This window comes from Physeter macrocephalus, chromosome 1 (assembly GCF_002837175.3).
Source record: "Physeter macrocephalus isolate SW-GA chromosome 1, ASM283717v5, whole genome shotgun sequence".
Taxonomy (NCBI): Eukaryota; Metazoa; Chordata; class Mammalia; order Artiodactyla; family Physeteridae; genus Physeter; species Physeter macrocephalus.
This window is the reverse complement of record NC_041214.2, coordinates 107,280,963-107,286,888: the sequence shown is the minus strand read 5'-3', so window position 1 is coordinate 107,286,888 and position 5,926 is coordinate 107,280,963. Positions and strand designations below refer to the sequence as shown.

General features: G+C 33.9%; 1 long non-coding RNA gene across 1 annotated transcript in view; it reads right to left on the bottom strand.

Annotated features, from left to right (window-relative positions):
* Window positions 1-1,168: 1,168 nt before the first annotated feature.
* LOC114485943 (uncharacterized) overlaps window positions 1,169-5,926 on the bottom strand; it is a 144,625-nt gene continuing 139,867 nt past the window's right edge. The window contains exons 4-5 of the long non-coding RNA XR_003679181.2: window positions 4,662-4,800; window positions 1,169-1,517 (exon numbers count right to left, since the gene is read on the bottom strand). This is a non-coding gene — a long non-coding RNA (uncharacterized lncRNA). The remainder of the gene's footprint in view (window positions 1,518-4,661; window positions 4,801-5,926) is intronic.

Here is a 5,926-nt window from a genome sequence, read left to right as displayed (position 1 = left end):
TTTTTCTTAGTTTTCGTTTTGTGCAATATAAGTAATCCTCTTTTTTCCTTACATTCCACTTTCTCAATGATATTCAAGACTTCTGAATATAAATATCACAGAGAATTTTTTCTTATTTCCCTATTTCTGATATTCTTAATAAGCAATCTCTAAATAGCACCTGTTTCAATTCTATTAAGTATTATAAGACAGTAGGTAAATCTTATTTTATATTCAGCACTTCATAATGCTTTCAAGAGTTAGTTCAAGAGGCTTTTATGACTACCAGTAACAGTGATTTCCTTAGCATGACAACCATCACTTTCTTCGAAGTTAATGTCAAACTTAATTTTTAAAATGATATAAATGTGTGAATTCAACAAAGAGTAAGGGAGATTGAAATAAGTTTTATTAAGAAATATTCAAGTTTATTCAGAAATCATTTTTCCAATATATATGCATATCTATAATAGATCAAATGACAACTTAAATCTTAACATTGCCATCTGGTGGGAATGTCAGTGCAATAATTATACATACATATGAGAGGTAATATATGATGAATTAACAGTAGCTAACATCATAAAGAAGAATATATTTACATAATTGTTTTTAACTATATAATTCTTAGTTTGGTCAACTCATTTTCTTTCAAATAAATCTGAACTAAAGGAGAAGAAAAGTAAGAAAATTTTATTCAATTATTTCTAGGTATTGAAGACACATTTATATATATTCACTAAACCTTGGTTTCATTCTTTTGAGATTGATATAGAATTTTTCTTCATGCATTATTTAAGAGGGACTAAGTTCAGATAGGTTACCTTACTTTCTTAGGTGCTATAGGAAGATGTGAACACTGCAGAAAAATAGCCAAGAGTTGTCCTTGTATGTGTTTCCACTAGTTTATTACTACTCATATATATTAAAAGTTAAGAATTTATTATTATGGGGACTCTAATATCTCCTGTCAAGGGTTAGCTGCCTAAGTAGAATGTAGAACACGTAATTTATAACAATAAGCAATTAGAATTGTAAAGGTAGTTGTTTTACTAGTTTAGTTGATAAGAAAAATCACACCTTTGAATTTTCTTGGCTTTGAAAACGTGCAATATTTCAATAGCCATAAAGCAAACCAAATGTATTGAAATAAACATATTATATAATGAATGTGCTGTATTAGGACAGATTTAAGAGATCATTGAAGATAGTCAAAGATTTGTACATGGAACAAAGAAACTGGGGATATGGCAAATTTAACAACACTAATAATATTCCTGAGTTCATGTCCTTAGAATTCAATTGTGAGCATTCAATTCTTTATCCTCCTGAGTATTAACCCTTATGTAAGTCTTGTTATTACAGTGATCGAAGACTGCATGGCATTTAGTTAGAACGTTAGCAAGTAGGAACCAGATCTCTAAAAAAAAGTGAGTACCTTCTGTTGGGTAGGAAGGCAAGAAGAATTGCTCTTTGTTTTCTTCTCATGCTTTGAGCATCAGCAGGAGCAAGGCCTTTCAATGACTGAGAAATGTCAACTGGTCAACAGGGGATGAATAGAAACAAAAACATAAAAGCAAATTACAGTAACGTGGATTTCAGGTAAGTCTCTGGCGAGAAATTTAAACATATTGCAATATGTTGGGACTTTCCAATTTGCTAATATTTTCCCTAGTTTAATCATTTTCTTCTACAGCACCACATCAGTAAGAATTTCAGTGTTGATTAATGAAGGGAGCCAAAATATATAAATCAGGGGTGAGTACAACTGACATTTACCTTCCCATGAGAGATATGATGAGAACTCTCTTGTGGTGATACAGAGTCATCTTTGTGCTCTTTATATGAAGATTAAGATTATATCAGAGGGTGGAAATTAAGTATTTTCCTTTCTACTAATATTCTTTGTAGTCTTTTACTGAAAGATTTTTGGGGAAAATAGGCAACTGCTACTGGTACAGATCTTCCATTTTGAAGACCATCTTGCCACCACTTTGGAATACAACAGCCGTTTTAGTTGAACTTTTAAGGATATTTCTAACTTTGATTCTAGAAATAAAAGCTATAAATTAGTTTTACTTTTAAAATAAACAAGCAAGCAAGCAAACACAAATACAAATCACAATCCAAATACCTTATTCAGTCTCCAAGAATGACTCGTGTTGCAATATCTAGTTGTTGAAGGTAAATATTTGATTCTTGTATATAAAATATTTTGAAAAATATATTACTTTCACAAAGGAAAAACAACATAGACATAATTGCTTTGCTTTGAGTTTAGTGTGCTATTTATAATGACAAATTTACAATTTTCTACATGATATATGACATTCTGAGTAGTATCATTTCAATATATATTTTAAAGCTGTGTGGAGGAAAGAAAATGAACAATATTGCATATCTTTGCCTATCAAAATTGAGACTGGATGGTAAGTGGATATGGTCTATAAAGTTGTATGTGGATTTTTGACAGAGTGGGGTTGTCGCCCCTAGCCCCTGCATTGTTCAGGGGTCAACTGTACTGTTTCTCTAATTAAAATTCTCTGTTTTGAGTTGGTATTTGGGATACATATACTTTCTCACTTTATTTATACCTCAAACACTCGAGGTTAATGCCTGACCTCTGTCTTCCATCCTTGCATTTATTCTGGAGGGTAGAACATTAAACTCAAGTGGAAGAAATATTTCATATTCTCTTCAGCAAAATGGAACTGCCCAAATATAGAAAAGATCTATTAAACACTGCTTTATATGTCTTTTAAGAATTAGAAGTGGTAGTGATAAATCCAATTATCTTTTTCCAGGTGAAGAAGAAAACTTAAGAAAGAACCAAACCGAGGGGTAGAAAAGGAGATGAAGAAATAGAACTGAATTACAATTTCCTTGTTACCCTGTCCTGGAGAGAGCCTTCTAGAACTCACAGAAATATCTCCCTTTGTTGAGATACCAAAGGGATTTTTTTTTCAATTTATAGGCCAATCAACTTTAAGTATACCTAATAGCACCTGTAAAATCTAAGCAGTTTAAACAGCAGGCCCTGTTCTGATGTGATTGGTTTTCCGAGTCATTACTTCTTTAAAAGGCTGAATTGATCTTTTCTATCTTGACTCTGGTAGAAATCTGAGGGGTTTTTTGGTCAAATAACAAGTACTCTGCCTATTAAACTATTTTCTTTGATTTTTGAGGACAGAGTGGGTTTTCCTTCTGTCTTTTAGACAGAAGTTTGACAAATAAATTGTAATATTTTTTCAAGAATGACTCATACCAAAACCTTTAAGGGTATCCATTAAATTTTACTGTACTAGTAGTCCTGTCAAAAAATGAATTTGAATTTGATTCTTCTCTACCTTCATGTTAATACACAGTATTAAGCCTGAGGCACTCAGAAAAATAATTTACAAGTGAGAGGCCATCATACTTCTTGACCAATTTTTAACCTTAAATTTTACTTGTTTTTAGTGGATTTTATCTTTTTAATCAATGATTGGACAGATGGGGAAGTGTCCCTGTGTAAGAAGCATGTAATGCTTGGGACTCAAAGAGAAATTATAGCAATAGTTTGTTTTATGTTTCTCTCACACTACCAAAGTAATGATCCTAATAAAGAGAGTTTCTTAGTAGTATGTGGTATTGCTCTCAAACTATTTCTATGTACAAAATATTTAGTTTCTGATTTACTTCTTACCTATTTAAGGGAGGAATTTCACAGAGCAAATAACAAAATAATATTTATTAAACTCTAAACAAAATCAGGAATTTAGTTGGGGAAGGTGCTAAGGAGGATTAATGAGAAGATAAAAATGGTTTTGAATTTAATACACACTCAGATCAGCAATGCTATTCATTAATGCTATTCTAAAACCTGCAAAAGATTAATCTATAGATTTCCCAATTATTGTATAATAAAAGCTGAGAAAACATGCCATTGCTATGGCTAATATGCCTGCTCTTTTGTTTTATGCTTATTTTTAGCAACTGTCATGGAGATGAGTGAAAACAGTGATTGCACTTTTTTCATTGCACTTAAACTTGTTGGTGACATAGTAACTTTTAAGGTGAGTTCTAACTAGATATATGTGCATGCACCAACATATTCTTTTCAAAAAAATCTCCTTTGCTTTGTCATTCAATTTAATGAATTTGCATCATAGTCACTATGTGTGAAAGAATTCAAAGTAGCAAGGCTTCAGAAAAGGAAGGTGGAAGAGTTTAAAGCAGGGTGAGGAATTACAATGCTATTGCTGCAGAAAAAGGCAGTCTTCCTATTTGTCCATCTTCATCCCTGGTGAAGGGGAGGTCTTTTTGGTTAGGAAGACAATAAGATTATGCTATGAAAGGTGTTAAATTAATGAAGCAAGGAGGTCATTAGACTAAGGGGACTCTAATACCAACATGGTCTACGTAAGCAAACTGAAATCCAAGCCTGTAAACACCTTAAGGTTACAAAGTCAAAAACACAAAGGAAAACCAATCACGAACAGCCAACTAAGCTTTAAGCTATAGCCAAATAACTTCCTTTCTTTGCTTTGCACTTTTTCTGTCTTTTCCCTGGCTTCTCACCACTTTGGGTTTGGTGCTGCCTGATTTTAATGGATAAATGCTCAAATAAACACTTAAAATTTTTCATATGCCTCAATTTATCTTTTAATGAAGGCAATCAGTTTTAGAAACTTGAGATTTACCTTGTATGTGCTCAGCACTGAAGACTGGAACCCTTCTAAAATAGAGTGAGAGTCTGATTGTCCCAAGGCTCAATCAAAGAGGTTTAAGAGATTCCACAGCATGGGATATTAGGGGCTGAGCCAGGATGAAGACTGGAAGCTGCAGAGAAAGTAGGTAGAATGGGAAGGAGGGAGGGAGTCCAAGTAAGAAAGAGCTTCTGGTTTTCCATTCAAGACAATACTGAATGGACAGAAAATCAATGCAAAGAAAAAGTAAAAAAAGGCATTTTTCTGGATTCTCTGAATCTAATCTTTGGATTCTAAGTGTGTTCATGATCAGCAATACATGTCCTTGAATGCTTTTCAGAATTTGCATTTTGTAACTACTATTTTACATTGGTATTATGTGCAGAATTCTGTACTAAGGCCCAGAATTTGACCTATCATGAGGCAAATATACAAACAACTCAATTAACAGAACTTCATATTTGTAAGATATGGCCTGAATGGAACTTTGTTGGTCTCTGCATTTTCTTTTTTCTGTTGGACCTGTGTTGTAGATCTATTCTGATTTTCCTATCTCCCATCTGCTCCATCAAACCTTTAACCTTGGAACCCAGGCAAGCTCTTTCCTTGGCTATCTATGGCTAAATCCCATGGTTCGGGGTTGTATCCTCCTTGCTGGTGGAGCATTTGCTACCCGGAGATCTTTGGTTTCTCTTCAGGGATGATGTGTATGGACTACCCTTGTGGTGATGACCCAGGTTCTGTTGTGCCCTTAGCTTGAGAGAAAGGGTCCTTTGAAGTCATATGACTGAAAAAAACCCTATTAATGAGGAAGATATTTGAATAGGACGGAAAGAGATAAATCAAAAAAGAAGATAATGTAAAAGATCTATCATTCAACCTCTCTCAACTGGTCTAGGGAAGGGGACTACCCAGTTAATTCAGCGCACTTGGTTCCTTTTCTTTTTTTTAAACATCTTTATTGGAGTATAATTGCTTTACAATGTTGTGTTAGTTTCTGCTGGATAACAAAGTAAATCAGCTATATGTATACATATATATCCCCATATCCCCACCCTTTTGCACAGAGCTGATCTCCCTGTGCTATGCGGCTGCTACCCAATAGCGATCAATTTTACATTTGGTAGTGCGTATATGTCAATGCCACTCTCTCACTTCATCCCAGCTTACCCTTCCCCCTCCCCATGTCCTCAAGTCAATTTTCTACATCTGTGTCTTTATTCCTGTCCTGCCCCTAGGTTTTTCAGAACCTTTTTTTT